The sequence below is a fragment of the Typopeltis vanoorti genome, chromosome 17, assembly GCF_054136105.1.
Source record: "Typopeltis vanoorti isolate ZY-2024b chromosome 17, IOZ_Tvanoo_1.0, whole genome shotgun sequence".
NCBI classification, from domain to species: domain Eukaryota; kingdom Metazoa; phylum Arthropoda; class Arachnida; order Uropygi; family Thelyphonidae; genus Typopeltis; species Typopeltis vanoorti.
Genome location: NC_143565.1, coordinates 80,606,794 through 80,628,502, shown reverse-complemented (window position 1 = coordinate 80,628,502; position 21,709 = coordinate 80,606,794). Strand labels below are relative to the sequence as shown.

Sequence of the window (21,709 nt, the reverse complement as noted above, 5' to 3'; positions counted from 1 at the left end):
GAGAATCTCCCATCTCTGACTCAACAAGGTCAGTTATAGTCTCAACTAAGTCAGTTATAGTATTCTCTAATTCACCAAGTTCTTCCCATTGCCTGCATTTTGCGCACATATGTATTCCCCTTTTTCTCACCTGCCAGGACGCATACATTCCACAAGTCCTGCATGCTACAAAATCCTGTATGATATCGTGCAAAATGGAGTCCTTAAATGGGGGAGGACTTGGTGATACGCCATTTGCTATTGTAACTGTCGCTGCCGCCATTATTCAAAATAGTGTCACAACTAAATATGTATAAGGGAGTATATAACTACATAAGTAAAAGTACAAACAATTACAAACAAAACATTTAAGTGTACTAAGTATAAATAAAATAAACTAATAATGAAAACTTATGTTTCTTCATTTTGTCTTCCACTGTTATGCTTCCGATTCTGACCTGGTCTTCTCAGTAACCAAAATACCAACACTTTTCAGCAGTTTTTCCACACTCATTTTGGAAATGCTAGAGTAACATCTTCCCAGACTTCTGCAATATTTCTTATTGCATGATAAATATTGTAAGATTTCCAGAATTCCCTAAGTGTTATGTTAGGATTTATATTCAGTGCTTCAACTGCTTGGGCAAATGTTCTTTGTAAATAGTATGCCTTGAAGTTTGCTATTACACCCTGATCCATCAGCTGCAGTAATGATATAGTGTTGATTGGAAAGTAGACAAATTTTACATTGGCATGGAAATCAGCCAAATGGGCAGGATTGCTGGGCGAATTGTCTAAAATAAGTAGTATCTTAAAGGGAATGTCATTTTCACTGTAATATTTTTCTATTTCAGGAATAAAGTAGTTGATAAACCAGTCTTCAAATAATGCTAGAGTCATCCACGATTTCTATGATTTCTAGTTGGATCAATAATGGACCAGCAGTGTTGCTTTGGTGATGCCTTTTAATGCTCATGAGTTTTCAGAGATGTTGAAACCCCCTACTTGTTCACTTGCATTTCCACCAAGCAAAAGCATTACCCTGTTTTTCGATGCATAGTTTTTTCCTGTATGGAAATATAGGTGCGAGATGGCCATATGGACCTTCATCAATTATGGGTTGTAGCCATTGCAGAAAATTTTTGGCTGCTTCAGTATTGCCGCTAGCAGCCTCACCAGATACGTGCACGTTATGAAAGACAGCATAATTTTTAAAATGTGCAAACCAACTATTGTTGTGGCAAACGACTGTGTTCCTTCAGGATATTTTTCCTTAAAGCCATTAAATAAAGTTCTTGCCTGTATTGTCATAAGGCTCAAAGGAAAACATTTCTGGCTTGTAATATATCATCCATGTCGTAAGCAATTTTTCCAGCTCCATTAGTGAGTCATCACTTTTTTTTTTTTGTTATTATGGTTGTTTTCAGGCTGACTGTTAGCAAAAATGATTTGTGTGCAACTTTTCTTAAGACAAAAAGCATTTCTTCTTTCATATCTTTTCTGCAATATCAGTCTCTTTTCTATTTCTTTGAAATACAAGGAGTTCCCTTTTTTCTTGTGGAAATTTCTTCTTTATCCTTGAAAAAGAATTTTCACCAAAAGAACTAATCTCTTTCAGGTTTACACTGCTTAACTAAAATAAGTTTGATGCATAACATATCAAAAGGAACTTCAAGAGAAACTATTTATTGCTTTTATCTATGCCACAACTCAGCTTCATTTAAAAGAAATTGATTTGTTAATTTTAGGACAGCTGTTTGTTTCTCTCATAATGTTCTTTTCCACCTTTTTGAATTCATTTAAACTATATTTCTCCTCTAAATTTCCAACTTTCCAGAACATCTCTGTACTACTCAATGTAACAGCTATTCTATTGTTTTCTCTCTCACTAATTCAACTTCCTCTTCAAGAGTACAAACTTTGCACAAGCACACTACTGCCTGATGCTTACTTATCAGTCAATAAGTAAGCAACATGGCAATGAAATGAAAGTCACTTGTAAACAAGAATACAGTTCTTTACTGGTGAGCACATCTTCGGGAAGTTCAATATTTTCTTATCTCAAGTTTACATTACAGAAATAAAAAACTAAATCAGAGGAGAGTCCTTTTTACAAATAAATATTACAATTAAACAGTTTTGCAAAAGGATAGCTGTTATTGAAGACTGGTTTATCAACTAATATTATGTAAGATTTCTCTTACATAATATTAGTAAAGAAATTTCTGATTAGAAAAAATAATGCATTTTCATTATACATTTAGGAAATGTTGACACATAAAATAAAACTATTAAACTAAAAGTTATCCTTTCTTTTTTATTTATTTATTTATTCAAAATTGGCTGGCACTAAAAATTAAAAAAAATAATGTAAGATAAGCTGATAATACTAAATAGCAGATATCCTACAGTGGGATCCAGTATTTTGGACAGACCACCTTGGTAAGAAAAGAGCATAAAAAGTATATTCAGTATACAGCCAACTTAAAAGCAGACTAGAACATGCTTTGGATTGAAGACGATTTCATCAAGTGAAAGCAAGCTATGATTTTCAACTCTTGGTTTGTGTAATTATTTTTCTCACTTTATTTCTCAAAGTTTTAAATCCAAACATAGCTTACAGTTCTCTTTACATTCAAACAGGAGACTACACAAAATTGTGGAATGGAAAGTTTACCTTTATATATGGGATAGCTAATAACAATGTCAGTTTCCATGTGCTCATCAATGATCAGAAAATAAAGCTTGTTCGCTTGACTAACTTCTGCAACACATCTAAACATAAATACCAAACATTAAAAAAAAAGTAATTTAGAGTAGCCCATGTTTTGTTACTTTCTGCATAACTAACAATCACTGTAGTTGTTTGTTGCTGCTATATTCTTGATGCCCTTGAAACAAGGACAAAATATCAGTCAATAAGTTATTTCTTACCATCATCAATTCCTCATATATTCCCTCAAGGAGTGCACAGGATACTGACAGTTTCACCTTTAATTGAAAAGCCCTGATAAAGGTTCTTTGCATACTAGAAGAGATTCGAACTTGATCTTTCAAAAAGTGATTCTTCAATGGTGAATGAGCTGCAGAGGCTCTCTTTCTGCAAAACTTATAAATATAGATCCATATTGTATTCCCATTATTTCTCAACTATTTGTGTAGAAATAAAAATCTGATCCTGGAAATATGTATTTGTCTAAACCAAGCTTATTTTTCTCCAGGTTTTCCTTCCATAAATCTTCTTAGTCTATTCTGAATTATGCTTGCATAAATTATTTCTTTTAGCTTTATATGTATGCTAAACAATTTATTTTAATAATATTTAACTTAACCTTGTTGTTGCCAGTGTTGCAAATGCTTTTAACAGTTTACTGCTCATTTATCAAAAATTTTCCTAAAAATATTTCTTTCTTCATTAATTTGACTTAGTTTTCTGACTATACATTCTGATACATATGACTATTAACAGTATACAATATATAACTGATACCAGACTTATGCTCTGTTGATCAAGTGTTTTGTTTCTGATCCAACTCAGATACAACATGATCCTAAAATTGTATATTATACTTCTATGAGTAACTATATCTGTGCTTTCATCAATATGCCAGCTGGTTGACTGAGTGGTTAACATATCCACTCTCCAACAAACAAGATGTGAACATCTTAATGTCATTGTAGACATGTTTGTGACTGTCTTCAGGTGGGAGATGAATTTCATCACTTGATGTGAGAGCACTATCATACTTATTGGAAAATTGAAGCAGCCAGAGAAAGTTCCATATCTGGTCTCTAGATCAGAGTTTCTGGACTGTGTAATAAAAAAAAATAAATAAAAAAATAAAATAAAAATATAAAAAAAAATCAGCTAACGCCTTTATATTCCCATATACGAAGAGTAGGCGAGGCCATTTAGCCCTATCTAACTTTTGGAGACTGAGTGGGCAGTTCAATCTCCACTGGTACCAATCAAAGATAGATGGCCCAAGGCTATCACTAATTAAGCGGTACTCAGTGAAGAGAGACGGCTCAAATGTGCCGCCATCTCGTGGTCCCTAACCCTAACACAATATATTTAATGTCTGAAAATAATGTGGGTTCTACGGTCGATTTTCTTGAGTTTACAGGACGAAAAACCCGAGTTTCCGGGAGGAAAAACCTGCTTGCCCGTGCCAGAGATCGACTAACTTGGGAACCGGTCGAAAAAAGGCTTAGAAAAATTTCCTCTAGTCGCCGACTAGACTCGAAACTAAGTCTTCCTTCGTGCGGCCAAGCGCCGTGGTTGGCAAACGCCACATCCACTGAGCTACACAGGCTCTTTAATAATAATAAAAAATAAATAAATAAATAAAAAAAAAAAAATATTTGTTCATATTTTTATTTATTTATTTTTAAACATTTTATAAGGATATTAAAATTAGAAAAAAAATCCTTAGACTACCCATGTACTGCGTAGGCTAAGGACCGTGGTACTGTAAGTTCACAAAATCCTTCCTGGGGCAAGGGGGAGGGGGAAGGTACATAAAATAAAAATTACTAATAATATAAGCAAATAAGTGATAAAGAGATAACATGACAAGTTGAATCCATTATCCTATAATGTAGAATACACTTCCTGAGATGAAGTATGCCATTTCTAAATGCAAACTTTTGTTTTCACACACCCACATAAATGCTATAGAAAACAGGATAAACATAAAAACGCACAATAAATAAAAATAGTTTCTTGTCAATATGCTATGCTAGTTTCTAAATTAAGGAACAAAGAGAAAAAATCGCAATAACTAACAAACTGCATGATGAATTTTTATGCAATTCAGTGAAAAACAGTATGATATGAGATGTGAAAGAAACATCTGCAAAAATTGTAAATAAACAATTTAATTCAGTAATCAACAGGTACATGAAAACAATGGTCACAAATAAGAGATCAAAAGGGGATTGTCAAAATGCCTTAATTAGGAATGTGGTTGCCCCTCAGCAATACAGTTCTCACAACAATGTTTCATACTGTTTATAATGATTTCCATGAGCTCAGCAATGTAACAGCCATTGCTCCTAAAAAGCCTTTTGTATTTTTTTTTGAGGGGGGGGGGAGGGTTCTTAAGTACAGAAGAAAGTTATGAGCTCAGCAATGTAACAGCCATTGCTCCTAAAAAGGCTTTTGTATTTTTTTTGAGGGGGGGGGAGGGTTCTTAAGTACAGAAGAAAGTTATGTATGATGCTTAATGGAGTGAAACAGCACTGAGAAAGGATTAAAAATATTATTTAATTCTTCCAATATTTCATATCAGTTACTGAGACATCGTTATGAGACTTGTAACACACACACACACACACACACACACACACACACACACACACACACACACACACACACACACACACACACACACAGGTAACGCAGAACTAAGTGAAACATGTAGAACAGCGTTTCTCAACCTGTGGTCTGCAACGGCAGGACAGTCCAGGGAGACTTAAATTAATTAAATAAATATATATTTTTTAATTATCCAAACAAAACAAATTAAAATTGAATAAGTAAGTAAAAATTATTGAAATCAAATGGAGACTTAAAAAACCCAACAAATAGCATCATAATGTTCAAAGGCAGAAGCAATAAAACTATATTGTTGTTCACTTCACCCCTCTTTTATTATTCGTCATTCTGCTGCTACAAATTTAGTGGCAGAATGACGAATAATAAAAGAGGGATGAAGTGAACAACAATATAGTTTTATTGCTTCCGTCTTCTTGCTGTTTTGTCAGATTTGAAGTGAACATGTGTTATCCATATTTCAACCAATTGCTTGTTGTTTATTGATTTTTATTATTGAAGGTTTCCTTCCTCCATCCAAGGCTCAGTATATCTTCAGAAGTGCTAAGTGATACTTGGATCCCGAGTTAACCCCAGTATTTATATATTTTTCAGAAATGTTTTTTAATAATGGAAAAGTGGCTTAGAACTAGGACTTTGAAAAATAGAGCAAATGAAACAGGTGATACTAACCCTAAATGTGATACACGTGTTGTAACGGCAAGTAAATCTGATACTATTAAAGTAGAAGAAACAAGCAGTTCAAAGAAAAAAACAGTAGGAAATATAGCAGTTCATATTTGGAATTCGAGTTTACTTGGAGATGTAAAATGTGGAGATGAAAGTGAACAGAAATCTCAATGTGTTTTATGTTATGAAGTGTTGTCGAAGGAGTGCATGAAACCTGCGAAACTCTGAATTTTTTCAGAGATTCTTAGAGACATTAAATCATGGGAAAGATATAGTTTTGGCCATGGTTTCCATTAATAGCAAGGCACTGGAAGCATCCTATCTCTTAAGTTGCGCATAGCGAAAACAGGTAAAGCTCATTCTATTGGGGAAAATGTGCTACTTCCAGCTATAAAAAATGTGGTAAAAACTATGTTTTGTAACAAATTACTAAAAGATGTTGATTTGATTCCTCTTTCAAATGACACTGTCGGTCGCAGAATTAATGATATGGTAGGTGATGTAGAATCTCAGTTAATCGAAAGAGTTAAATAAGAGCCCTTATTATGCATGAAAAATAGACAAGATGTTACGAATTATGCGCAGTTAATATGCTACGTAAGATATGCACATGATAACAACATTCATGATGATATTCTGTTTTGTAGAACTTTGCCATCCCGAACAACTGGAGAAGAAATATTTCACATTCTCGATAATTACATAATACACAAAGAGATCCAGTAGGAAAAATGTATAGGCTTCTATTTAGATGGAGCTTGTGCCCTTACAGGCAGGCAGACAGGCATAGTGGGGTTGTTTCTATGGTCAAGGAAGTAGCTCCAGATATGAATTGAGTACATTGTTTCATACATAGGGAAGCGTTAGCCTCTAAAAGAATGCCATCAGAATTTAAAACTGTGCTATACAACACTGTAAAGCTAATTAATTTTATTAAAGGTCGACCATTAAATAACAGGTTATTTTCAGTACTCTGTGATGAAATGGGCAATGAATATATACAACTTTTGCTTCATTCTGAAACTCGCTGGCTTTCCAGGGGCAAAGTACTAACAAGACTATTTCAATTAAGGCACGAAGTTTAATTGTTTGTAAATGAACATAATTCTGATTTTGCATCACTCCTTGTTGACGAAGCATGGTTATCACCACTATCCTATCTTTTAGACATGTTTTTGAAATTAAATGAACTAATAATAATAAAATTAGTTTAATCCTTTATCCAAGTGTGAGCAAATAAAGTTTGCACCTGAAAGTATCTTCAGGACTGAGGTAAGGTGGTACAACACTAGGTCAACTCGTTGCAAAGGTAGAGCAAGCTACCAACACTCCTATCTCAGTATCTCCTATAATGCAAAACACATCTCCTTGCAGATATGTCTAATGTTATGCATTAAGGGAAGGGCCACTACCCAGACTAGTTTCGACCTTTATTGAGGTCTCTTCAGTGGGAGCCAGGCCCAAGTGGAGATACCAGGCAGAAGCATTAGCAGGTCATCTCTACCTATAGGTGTTGTACCACCTTACCCCAGTCCTGAAGATACTTTCAGGTGCAAACTTTGTTTACTCACACTTGGATAAAGGATTAAACTAATTTTATTATACTTTAACCAAGTGAAAAATAAACTAAATCTCTCTCCCTTCAAGGAAATTCTTGATGCATACCACAATATAAAGGCATTCAAGAAAAAAACTGGTTTTATGGATTAATTATGTAAAAGACAGATAATTTGCACCTTTTCCAACATTGGAATCGTTTTTAGTGGAAAACGATATTTTTGTTGATTCTGAGTTTCTGGAAAGGGTTTGTGACCACCTCATAAATCTGGAATGGAATTTCGAAACATATTTTCTGAATAACTTTTATAAGAACTTTCTGTGGGTTTGCAACCCATTTCAGGCTTGCAGTCATGAGAACGACCTTTCGTTATTGAAAAAAGAACAGTTAACTGAGCTTTCAAGTGACAGTGGACTTAAAATGCAATTCCGTGATCTTGGCTTGGCTCGATTTTAGATCGCCTTCAGTGAGAAGTGAATTTCCAGAATTATCTGAAGAAGCATTGAAAATCGTCGTGCAGTTTCTACAACCTATCTTTGTGAGAAAGGATTTTTCTTCTTTAAATAAAAACAAAATACAGACTTCGTCTTAGCGTGTATGTGTGTGCCTATCTTCGACTGAAGTTAAGCAATATTGAGCCAGATATCCAGCAACTCTGCAAGGGTCGAGAAGCTGAACCATCTCATTAAAAGTAAGTAGTAACATAATTATATTATATTATTTATTTGATACACTTTTAATCATTTATTTCTAATTTAATTAATTGTTGTATTCAAAACATGCATTTAGATTTATTATGTTATAAATGGCACAGTGTTTCCAAAATGTTGGTAATTCCTACATAGATTTTTTAAAAAATTACAAAAAATCAAAACAACGTATAAGGAAATAAATTAAAACACTATGCTTATTTTTGAAGTAAAACTTTAATTCCAACATTCTAAAATGTTATTTTTCTTGCTTTTCTGTTCGCAAAATCATCAATTACATTGTCGTAGTCTATTTCATCACTCGGTTGCTGTTTTATAGACAGTACGGCAAGATTTCTTAAACGCCAAAAAAGTGCTTCCCCACACACACAGCTACGCCTCTGTTACTTAGTGGTCCGTAAAATTGTTTTAGACATTTTACTGGTTCTTGGGCTCAGAAAGGTTGAGAAACAATGATGTAGACAAAAGACTTGAGTTCTAACTAGGTGGGGTGCCCTCAGTTGACACCAGTTAGCAACCTGGGATGTAAATTGGGATTTTGAAGTATTAGTGTTTCCCATATTTTGGAAGTTTAATGCAACCATATTTATTTAAATTAGGCTGATGATGGAATCAATTGGAAAAAGACTATGTTCCATCACAATTTACTGTGATGGAACATAGGTCTTTTTCCAATTGATTCTATGAGCCATATCTAAAGCATAGTCTGAAAGGTCTGATCGACCGTACTAATGACTGCAGATTATTTTTTATGTTCTTCCATGTGGATTTTGACTGTCTATAGGAACAGAGCACTTTATATACTCCAGGCACAGAAGAGAGAGAGAGAGAGAGAGAGAGAGAGAGAGGGAAGGGAATAATCTTTAGTAGAATGTATAACGGTAGCATGTATAAGGAACGTATAAGTCATGCAGAGATTGTATTTCTTGAAGACTGGCTATTTTTTATGAAGTGCCTCTCACATAATGGATGATTATAGCATTACTAAAATCTTAAGAGAAGGTCGAGGATTGATTATTATTTTTTTGAAACTGTGGGATCTGTAGACATTAGATAAGAAGGCATGGTGTATATGATCAAGTTATGATGTAAGAGAAGACTCATTGGAACAAAGGTTATAAGCTCTACTGGTTAGTGTTTTAATGATACCATATTGTTGAGAGAGGGGTGATGGGAAAGTCTGTGAATATACCTGTGAGGATGGGCATCCTGTATAGTGAACAGGACAAATTACCATGGATAGGCATGTTACCAAGGTGTCAGAAAGGCTAAATTTCAGAAGCCTCTGCTCAAAAAAGAATTCTTAAAAATAAAAAATAAACACATTGGAAAGTACAATGGATTCTAAACTCGTACCTCTAATTCAACCGCTTCATACAGTAGTCAACATGTCATCAAAAAGGGTTAGCAATGCTGCCGTCAGTGCCCTTAGTCCATAATTTGCCCATTGCTCCGAAGCAAGTATCATCACCAAACAATATTCAACGCTGAATGCAGTATCCATAATGTGGCTCCAGAAATAGGTAACAACTTCCGGCTTGACACTGCTAGCATTCTTTTTCAATCTTTGCCTCCTAAAAGACATCTATCATCTTACCAACTCAGTACCCTCAAGGAATTATGCAAGGATAGCAGTATAATCATCACCAGAATTAATAAGGGGAGTGCTACTGTTATTCTTAATACCAGTGAATACAACAGAAAAATGAACATTATTCTCAGAGGCTGCTACAACTACAGACCTTTAGATTATGATCCCACTGAATCTCAAATAATTGAAAAGTCTGCTCGAAAATTTTTCTTCCAAGCCTCCTAAAATCAAAAAAACTAAAATGCTTCAGTTCTTGTCCCCCTCCCCAGATATATGGATTACCAAAAATACACAAACTCAATATCCCCCCCCCAAGGGTTATAGCAGATGCTACATATTTCTCATGCTATAAATTAGCAAAACAGTTAGCAAGCTCTCTTCATCATCATCATCAAAAATCATGGGCTCTGCCTGTTGATGTCTGATGCCTGTTTCACTATCTTTTTCCACCTTTCTTTGTGCAGTGCACCACACCAGTCTTTTATATCGTCTATCCATTCTCTGTATGGTCTACCTCTTCTGTTTAAACCATCCAAAATACCAAACATAAATGTCTTTTTCTTCCGGTCCTCACTCATTCTACAGATGTGTCCAAATAATTGCAGCTTCCGATTTATAACTATTATTATTATTTCGGGCGACTCCAGGAGTCCTTAGACTCATCGAGAGAGGCCCTAAACATCATGTCCACACAACTATGCAATTACATTCTCACAGTATCTATCATACCTTGTCTTGAACTCATTCACCATCATAGCCCCCACAATAGACTCTGGCAGCTTATTCCACTCATTTACCACTCTAAAAGTAAAGAACCCAGCTCTAACAACCCTGCTAACCACACTCTTGCTCAGCTTCCATAGGTGTCCCCTAGTTCTCCCACCACCAGTCCTGATCTCAAAAATATCCTCTGAATTAATCCTATAGAATCCCTTTAGTAATTTGAATGTCTCAATCATATCTCCCCTCCTCCGCCTATCAACTAGTTTCTGCAACCCACAAATCTTCAACCTGTTCTCATATGGTTCATTCCATAGACCTGTTATCATCTTAGTCACTTGCCTCTGGATCCTCTCCACCTCCTCCCCATCAAGAAGGAACCGAGGTGACCAAATCTGGGCACAGTAGTCGAGATGAGGTCTTATCAAGGCTCGGTACAGAGGTACAATAACTTGCTTGTCTCTGCTCGTCAAAATATTTTTCAAAAGTGAGTTGATGAGCTGATTTAGCTACTTTTGCAGTGTGCCCCCTAAACTTCATCTCCCTATCCACCAACACTCCCAAGTCCCTGGCCTCATCAATCTCTTGGAGTACAGTTCCACCAATGTGGAATACTGCTGCTAATGTTTTCACCCCAAAATGCATAACCTTACATTTTGTCACATTAAATTGACATCCATTCTCCTTAGCCCAGAACTCCAATCTATCTAAGTCATCCTGCAAGACTTTGACATCTTCTGCATTCACTATTGCCCTACCCAACTTTGCATCATCAGCGAACAAATGAATTGTTCCACTTAGATTCTTCCCTATATCGTTAATGAACAGATTAAACAGCAGTGGTCCAAGAACAGAACCCTGCGGCACACCACTAGTCACAGGCCGTCTTTTGGACTCTACTCCTGAATAAACTACTTTTTGATATCTCTCCATCAACCAACCACCTATCCACCTCACCAACCCTATATCCATTCCCATATGTTGTAGTTTACGGATTAGTATTCCATGTGGTATCCTGTCAAACGCCTTTGCCAGGTCCAGCAGTATCACTGTAAACCCATTTCCCTTATCCAGATCAGCCGTCACCTTGTTATAAAACTTGAGCAAGTTACTGAAGCATGATCTACCCTTCACAAAGCCATGCTGTCCCCTACACAGTATCTCATTTTCATCAATCCATTCCTGTATTTTTCCCTTGACTACTTTCTCTAAGACCTTGACAATGACTCCTGATATGACGATCGGTTGGTAATTTGCAACTGTAGTCTTGGATCCTCCTTTATGCAGTGAAACTATTTTCCCCTCTTTCCACACCTTCGGGACTAAGCCAGACCTGAGACTCAGATTAAACAACATGGTCAAGGGCACTGATAATTCTTTAACCGCTTCACGCAAGACCCGTGCCGGTATAACATCCAATCCCACAGATGTGTTCACATTAAGGTTCTGTAATAGACTAGTCACCTCCACTTCATTCATCACTATTCCCGTATAAACTAATGGTTCCTTCATTTTTTCAATGTCACCACCTGGATGATATGCTTTTGCAAAGTAGGCGCTCAGTAACTCCACTATATCGACTGATTCAGTGACCTCCTTACCATCGTCATACCTTAAAATCATTTTACCGTGTACAGTTTTTTTTTGCTTGCAGCATATTGAAAGAACTGTTTTGGATTCTCTTTTGCTTGCAAAGCTAGTTTCCTTTCATAATCTGCTTTTGCTTTTTTTACCACACTCGTTACCTTTCTGGCCTGCACTTTATAACGTTCGTGTGCCTGCAGGTCACTCCTTTCTTTAAATTCCCTCCACAGTTGTTTCTTTTTTTTGCAGCTCAAGCTTAATGGTGTTATTCATCCATTTAACCCCTACTTGTTTTACTATTCGGACCCTACGTATACAATCAGCCATTACCTCCTGTAAATGCTCCTTGACCACTTCCCATGCTCTATCGACGTCCAGCCCTTGCAGTTGTACATGTCATGGCACTGATCCAAGCAATCTCCTAAGCTTGTCATACTTGCCAGCATGGTAATTCCACATATATCCTGTCTTAATCGAAAATTCCACACCTTTAGCCACCTCCCAGGTCAAGACCTTATGATCACTCTCACCAATAGGTGGCAACATGGTCATATTCATTACAGTCAAATTCTCAGATGCTATTACCAGGTCAAGCACTCTCACACCCCTAGTATTTTCAATTACATGCTGTCTCAGATAGTTATCCCTTAATAATTGAATAAAATCCTTTTCCTTCCTCACATGTGTCCTCTCCTCCTTCCAATTAATGTTACCATAGTTGAAATCCCCCATAATAATTACCCTCCTTCCACTCATTTCATCAATTTCCCTATGCATACTATCTCCACCATCTATTCCATCACCTGGTCTATAGCAGCACCCAACTGTATATTTTATTCTGCCAGTCTCAATTTCACACCAAATAGCCTCAAATGAGCTCCTTTCACTATCCTGTGATACAACTTCAATTCTCCTTGGCTGCAGTTCATCAGCTATCATCAATAATACCCCTCCCCCCATTTTATTCTCTCTGTCCCTCCTAAACACACTATAACCTACACATTCTATCCCACTAACTATATCTTCTTCCGTCAGCCATGTTTCACTAATGCCAATAACCTGTGGCCAGGAAGAGCCAATCAAGGCCAAAAATTCTTCCTTCTTGTTCCTAATACTCCTGGCATTAGTATACATGAAATGCAGTGATCCCTTAGTCCCACCCCTATATTGATACGTTATTCTAAATGACCCATTCCCATTTTTTGTCCTTAGTGCTGACTCGGGTACATTATATACATTCTTACACTCACTGATGTCTGCATATCCATTCCCCCCCCCCTTCCTTGGTAGTTCTAGTTTCCCTGGTTTTGCATATCCATTTTCACTTCATTCAGCAACACTCTTTCCAGTCTCCGCACACCAAGTCCATTCAAATGCAGGCCATCCATCTTGTATAAGTCCTTTCGCCCTTCAAACTCATTCCACACCACACCGTCTGCATAACCTACGTATAATGTCATTTGCAATTATGGCCCTCCTCCTAAACTCCTCTCTGTCATACCGCGGCAACAGACTAACCATTCTAACTCTGTCACTCTTTTCTTTCGCTACCTTTAACAATACTTTCAAGTTCTCTCTCATAAAAAATTTATCACATTTTAATTCATTCGTACCCGCCACAATTATTAATTCTTTCACCCTCTGTTTTTGCACTCTAATACTCTCACTTACATCCTTAAATTTCGCACCCGGTAAGTACGATTTAGTTACACTGCCATCTATCACCCCTCTTAATAACGAGTCACCATACAACACTCTTTCCTTCATTTCAGAAACTCTCTCATTCTTGCACTGTTTTTTTATGTTATTCAAATCACTCTGGAAAGAGTTTTGCAGGTGCTCTAATTGCCGCTGCGCATTTTGTATCACTGCGCGCAACCTAGCGATCTCACTTCCTACAAATAATTCCTCATTATTTTTATCATTTAAACCATTTTCTCTCTCAGTATGGTTGCTTTCACTCTTTCTTAGATCACCGCTCTCATTGCTATCTTGTACATCGCAATTCTCTATCAAGCCACTATTTTCACTCACATTCTGGCTTTCTTCAACCATAACTATCTCACTACCTGACACATACTTCAACTCCTCACTTTGCTTACACTTTCTACACATTCTCCCACCACTATCACTTTCAATTCAAATTCCAGCCTCATTTGGGAATGCATACATCCCACACACATCACATTGGACAAACTCTCTCACATTATAGTTTTTGTACAATGGCGTCGTATTTTTGGACGCCTTTATCTTACGTTGCATGGCGCCATATTCAAATCTATGAAACGTAACGTTATATACTAAATTAAATAACGTAATTCACACCAAAATCCCACAGACACAACAAGCTACCAAAATTAGGCAATATTACGTTATGATTTTAACCTATATTCTAATTTTTACTCAAAATTGTACTTAGCTTTCAGGAGCTCTCTGAAAACACAACCATCCGCCTGGCCCTCTAGCGGGCCACCTCCAAACCATAATCTTCTGCATTAGATTCTGTTTTGGTTGTATCTTCTGATAGAGCTCTTCATTGGCGATTTTCTGTACCAATCCAATTCTTAGAATCTTCCTGTAACAAGTTCTTTCAAATGCCAAAATTCTTTTTCTTGATTCCTTATTTATTACCCATGTTTCAGATCCGTACAGTACACCGCTGAAGATGCATGTTTCCAATACTCTTAGTTTTGTTTGCAGACTGATCACTTTACTTTTCTAGATGTTATTCATGGCCTTCAGATTTGTTCTTCCCTTTGCAATCCTGATCTTTATTTCTTTTTTAAAGTCCAAATCATACGTCATTTTACTTCCCAAATATCTGAATTGTTCTACATTTTCTATATCAATTCCATCCACTTGTATATTTTGTTTCATGCTCTTCTCAGCAAATACCATTTTGTCTTTGTTTTTTCCAAGTTCATAACAAGTCCAAATCTCTTTCCTTCCTCATTTAACAGTTTCAGTGTTTTTTGTAGTTCTCTTTCGTCTTCTTCAATAATAACAATGTCATCTACAAATCTGAGATTGTTAATTCTCATTCCATGTACAGATATTCCTTCGGCATCTTCTTTTATTTTATCCATTGGTCTTTCTAAATGTGCGATGAAAATGCTTGGTGATATTGGGTCTCCCTGTCTAGTACCTCTGCTTGTTTTAAACCATTTTCCCAAATCATCACCTATTCTAACTGCTGCAACTGCATTCTGATAAACATCTTTTAATATAGCTATTAGTTTTTTATCAATTCCATAGGATTCCAGAACTGCTAATGTCACTTTCTGAGTCAATACTGTCAAATGCTTTCTGAAAATCAACAAAGTATATATGTTTTTGTTTTTTCTCCCAGCTTTCTCTGCTATTAACCTCATTGTCAAAATCTATTGAATTGTAGTTCTATCCTTAAATCCTGCTTGCTCGTCTGCAAAGTATGCTTCCAATTGTGTTCTCAATCTTTCTGTCAATATGATCATCATCACTTTACCAAGGTGACTTATCAAGGCAATTGTTCTATAATTTTTACATTCTAGCTTATTTCCTTTCTTGTATAATGTTACTAATATTGATTTCACCCACTCCTCTGGCATTTTCCCTTCTTTCCATACCATATTACATAGTTGGTGCATTTCTGTAACCATACTTTCACCACCATATTTAATCATTTCTCCAGTAATGTTATCGTTACCAAGACTCTTGTTGTGTTTTAGCCTTCCTATTGCTTTTTCTACCTCTTCTCTTAAAATGTCCATATCATGCTCATTACCTGGTGGTGGTGATATCTGCTTCAATTCTTCAGTCAGTTTCCCAACAATATCTGAATCTAGTTTTTCTTCATATAACTCACTACAGTATCTTGTCCACCGCTGTACAATTTTTTCTTTATTCATCAATACTTTGCCTTTTTCATCTTTAATTGTAGTCTGTTTTGGTTGCCACTTTCTATTAATGGTTCTGATCATTTTGTATACCTCACTTGTTTTATGCTCTCCACAGTACTGTTCTATGTTGTTGCATTGGGCTTCTAACCATTTCATCTTATCCATTTTGACTACTTTTCACTACAGTATCTTGTCCACCGCTGTACAATTTTTTCTTTATTCATCAATACTTTGCCTTTTTCATCTTTAATTGTAGTCTGTTTTGGTTGCCACTTTCTATTAATGGTTCTGATCATTTTGTATACCTCCCTTGTTTTATGCTCTCCACAGTACTGTTCTATGTTGTTGCATTGGGCTTCTAACCATTTCATCTTATCCATTTTGACTGCTTTTTTCACCTCATTACACTTTCTTCTATATTGCTCTTCTATTTGTTCTGATGTATCCCTTCTTATCTTCAACATTCTTTTCTCCTGTACTAACTTCAGTGTTTCTTGTGTAATCCATTTCTTCTTGACTTTCTCTTCTTCTGGTACTGTTTCTTCAACTGCATCTTCTATCGCCTTCATTACTCTTTTCACTCTTAAATTCGAGTTTTTTTAAGCTCTCTTACCTACCACTAAATGGACATACCACTTCCTATATAAAGAATTATCCATTTTAAAACTTCTATTGAGAATTTAATTTAAATCATAAGGTTAGCTTTAATATCACCCCATTGTTCACCAATATTCCCTTAAATGGCACCTTATCACTTAAATAGTTTTTCTTCCTGATATTACTGATCTGTTTTTCCTTTGTTATCCATTCTTCATATTTCCCATGGAAGCACAAAATTTATAAACAGATAGAGGTTACCTCCATGGTTTCTGAAAAACAAGCTGTTGACTCAGCCCTTCTCAAACCTTCTATCTAGTTAAAGTATGTGGCTGATATGTGTTCTCCATTTGGTTTCATGGCCCAGAAACATTACTCTTTCCTCTCTCACCTCAATAGTCTTCACTCAAGAATCCAGTTTACCATGAAAAAAGAAGCTAATAATAGCTTAGCCTTTCTAGATACCTTAGTAACATGCCTACCCAATGGTAACCTGTCCTTTTCAGTATACAAGAAGCCCACCCACACACACATGCAGATATATTCACAAACTTTCCCACCATCCCTCCCCTCCCCTCCTCTCAACAATATGATATAATTAAAATACTGCTAACTAATAGAGCCTATAATCTTTGTTCGAATGAGTTGTCTCTTACAGCAGAACTTAATCATAAACACACTACACCTTCTTATCTAATGGCTAGTTTTCACAATATCAAAAAAAAATAATCAATCCTTCCCTCAATCCTTGACCTTCTCTTCAGAAGATTTTAATAATGCTATCATCATCCCCTATGTGAGAGGCACTTCAGAAAAAATAGCCAGATTCTTAAAGAAATACAATCTCTGCATGGCTTTCAAGCCCACCAAACGCTTGCTACCCCCTCATACATCCTACTACTCAACTCCCTTCTCTCTCTCTCTCTCTCTCTGTGTGTGTGTGTGTGCCTAGAGTATATAGACCCCTGTTCCTGTAAGTTGACCTACTATGGACAGAGAAGAAGATCAGCCAGCATCCACATGGAAGAACACAAAATATACATCTACAGTCATGACTATGATCAACCTTGTCACTTAAATAGATATAGCTTATAGAATCAATTGGATAAACACCACCATGTTCCATCACAGTAAAATTAGAAGAGAAAGTATTTTTGGAATCTGCAGCTACTCTCAGAAATCAGCCTAATTTAAATATGGTTGCACTAAACTTCCCCAAATATGGAAAACACTAGTACTTTGAAATCCCAGTTTACATCGTAGGCTGGCAACAGGTGCCCAGAGAGTGCTCCACCTAGTCAGGACGCTAATCTTTCGTCCATGTATTTGTTTCACTTAGTTTTGTGTGTTATCTTTTTTGGGTGTGTGTGTGTGTGTTATGTCTCATTGTACTTTGACGATGTCTCAGTGACTGATATGAAATATTGGAAGAATTAAATCATATTTTTAATCCTTTCTCAGTGCTGTTTCACTCCATTAAGCCTCTGACATGAGTACTTGATTTCAGATGTTTTTTTACTTTTCTGCTTGAGTTATCATATTTTTTTCTCTTTGTTCCTTAATTTATGGAATGTGATAAGACATAAGACTTGCTACAAATTAGAACTAGCATGAAATGTTTTATTTTATATTTTTTGTTCCTTACTCTCTTATTCAAAAAGAGTCTTTTAATTTTTTGTGACCATTCCTTTTATATTTCCCTATAATCAGAGTATATTCCAGTTTAGAATCCTTCTCTCGACAAGATTACTGATATACTGGAGAAGATATAAAGAAGGCCATTATACCTGGAAGTGAGTGGTCACTCTTATGAAGAAAGATTTCAATTTTGCAGTTTGTAAAAAGAGACAAGAAGAATGGCAGAGGACATGACTGGTCTATAAAGTGCTAAGGAAATGAATAAGTTGAATTGTAAGAATATCTTTAGTTTTCCAGAAATTGCATAGCAGGGTACATTGTTTTAACAATGGCCCAGCACGTACCCCCTGGGGGGGGGGGGGGGGGTATGTGCTGGGCCATTCAGCGGGTACACGAAAAATCATCAGTAATGGCAGAAAAACAAGTAAAGTAAAGTAAACAAAATGGAAAACTTTAGTTATGGAACAATAAATGTTAAGTTTGAATCACTGCTATTTTAAAAACAAGGGGTACAATTTATAGAAATGGGTTTAAAAGGGGTACACAAGTGGAAAAAAAGGTTGGACCCACTGCTCTAGATTAAGACTAATAAAATATTCTGTTAGTGAAATAATAATAATCAATCACTGATATATGATTGTAGAAAGCAGCAATAGGGCCATACTTACACTTTTCCCCAAGGTGGGCAGGGCCCAAGGGTCTCAAACAATGGAGCACTAGAGTGCTCCATTGTTTGAGACCCTTAAATTGTCAGTTTTTTGGGGGCCCCAGCTAGAGCCTCATGCAACTGTGCATAAGTATGGCCCTGAGTAGCAGATACCTTAAAATACCAGGTTCTCCTTGTTGAAGAACCTGGCATTTTAAGAAGATCTTAGATAAGTTATTTGGAAAGCATTAATTTAGAGCAAATGGCATTCCTTGTAGTTTGTATATTTGTATACAAGTATGACAGTTTTATTTATTAAGTCCCAATATCTTTACTGTGCAAAGTTATTGTTATTGCTGTTAATGCTTGTGTAAGATCAAGAGCAATATGCTGAGGATTTCATTTTGCTCTGATGTTGATGCTAAATAACCTTTTAGTTCCTTGCATCAGATTTTATGCCAATATTAATTGTATTATCTATTTTCTTTAATTTCTCTCTAAAAATATTATGACTAAGTAGCCAAAATGCATTACATACCTGTTCTATAAATTCATTACTGAGACTGCAATTAATAGTTTCTGTTTTCCTGCCTATTTCAATAGTTATTGTATTTGTAGTTCTAATTTCCATTTCAAATTTGTAGCATCAGCTTTTAATACATAGGATTTATTTAAAAGGATGACCACATCTGCAAAAAAAAAAAGCAAACTAAGATTACTATTCCTTATTTTACATCAAGTTTGATATCACTTTACCTCTTAATAATATGATAATAAAAGATTCTTTTCATTTTTTAAAAGCTATTCGACCATTCCTTTTATATTTCCCTATAATCAGAGTGTATTCCAGTTTAGAGTCCTTCTCTTGACAAGATTACTGATATACTGGAGAAGATATAAAGAAGGCTATTATACCTGGAATTGAGTGGTCACCATAATGAAGAAAGATTTCAATTTTGCAGTTTTTTTGGCTATAAAAAAAAAAAAAATTCTGTTCATTAACAGAAATTTTATGGGCTAGGATACCATGGAATTTAATACTCCATATACTGAAATCAAATTTAATGTCACTTTATCAATGATGTAAAATGATTCATATAGATTAGCAAGAATAAAATATTACCAAATCTTGCATTTAACAATGTCAAATTTGTCCATTCTACAATTTATATATATGATTTTACACTATACAAGACAGTATTTAATTCAGTTTTAAGTATGGATCTGAGAATTGGATTAGAAATAAAGCACTTAATCAAAGATTAGAGACAACAGATATGGGGTTCTGACAAAAATTTACAGGAGTGAACCGATAGCATCAATGGCAGAATCATATTTTTTAGTAAGATATTAGAAATTTTCAGAAAATATTAGAAAGGAACTTGACATTATTAGCATTCAAGAATGTGTCACAAGAGCTAATCTAAGTATGGTCACTTAAATCAAATGGGTGAAGAAAGGTTAGCAAAACAAGTGTTTGATGTCAAGATGGGAGAAAAGAGATCCAGGGGAAGACCAAGATCTAGGTGGATTGATTCAGTCAGAAGTGACTTAGAAGTGTAAAATGTTAGATACGACAATATTGGAGTACTCACAAGTAACAGATTGATCTGGAGGAAAATTGTTGAGAGATTAATAATAATGTAAACGTAATCATATAGTGCTGTCATAGTAACCTGACCCTCCTTGGGGAACATATCAGGAAATTGATAATGATGAAATTTTAGAAGATTTTAGATAAAATCTTCTTAGAAGATTTTATCAGGTGCATAACATGAAAAGAGAAATATAAAAAATATACATTACAAGAGGCAGCTATGGATTAACTTGCAAATGTATTGCTGACATTTGAAGTTGTTCTAGTTGCCATAGTATTGTTGGGCACATTTACTCAGGTATGATCTTGTGTATGCTAAAGTTGAATAGCTGAAAAGTTACAATCAGATAGGTTATAAACAAAGGTTAGTATTAAGATAGACTGAAAATTTCTGCTGATTCCACAGTTCTTCTCTACAGTTCAACATAGCATTTAAAAATGTTTTCTGATTTGTTCCAGATGACTGGATGAATGATAGACTCTTCCTCAATAGGGTGAGCAGAATTAAGAACATGACTAGATAGTTCTCTAGCTCTAGTTCTGCCATATGCAAGTCAATGAATTTCTCTATTTGACCAAAATAGGACACATTACAGTTACACAGAGCTGATACATGGAAGGGATATAAAGCGCTTTACTTCGGTACTATCTTCAGCGCAGTAAGCAGGTGAATTAAAAAAATTAGCTTATGAACTGTCTATTTAGGATAGTAGTTTTTCTGAAAGTTCATAAACTACTGAAGATAGTACTGATGTAAAAGGCATTATATAGAAATACAATTTTATTAATACAGACCAGTTTACAATAAAACTTATATTAAAACCTACCAGTTTCGCCAGCAAACTGGTAGGTTTTAATATAAGTTTTATTGTAAACTGGTCTGTATTAATAAAATTGTATTTCTATTATAAAATGACCAAATATGTATAATTTAAAGGCATTACATCTCTACTGTATATCAGCTCTGTTTCACCAAAGTTAGCTAAAATCCTCAAGAAATTTAAAATCCACATTTCTTTTATTTACTCCTTTTCCAAATTCCTTTCCTTACTTGGCACACCTAAACCAAAACATGAGAGCCTAAAGTATCCAGGAGTTTATTGTCTTTGGTGTAACTGCAATGTGCCCTATTTTGGTCAGACAGAAATCCACTGAGTTGTGTATGGAAGAACATGTGAGAGACATTACATATAGCAGAACTAGA

The 21,709-nt window shown here is 35.5% G+C and overlaps 1 protein-coding gene across 2 annotated transcripts in view; it reads right to left on the bottom strand.

The window, feature by feature from the left end:
- LOC150097552 (uncharacterized) overlaps positions 1-21,709 on the bottom strand; it is a 468,344-nt gene that overhangs the window by 412,351 nt on the left and 34,284 nt on the right. For both annotated transcript variants that reach the window (XM_090407136.1, XM_090407137.1), the window contains exon 3: positions 19,447-19,597. The gene's annotated coding sequence lies outside the window, so the exon portion shown is untranslated. The remainder of the gene's footprint in view (positions 1-19,446; positions 19,598-21,709) is intronic.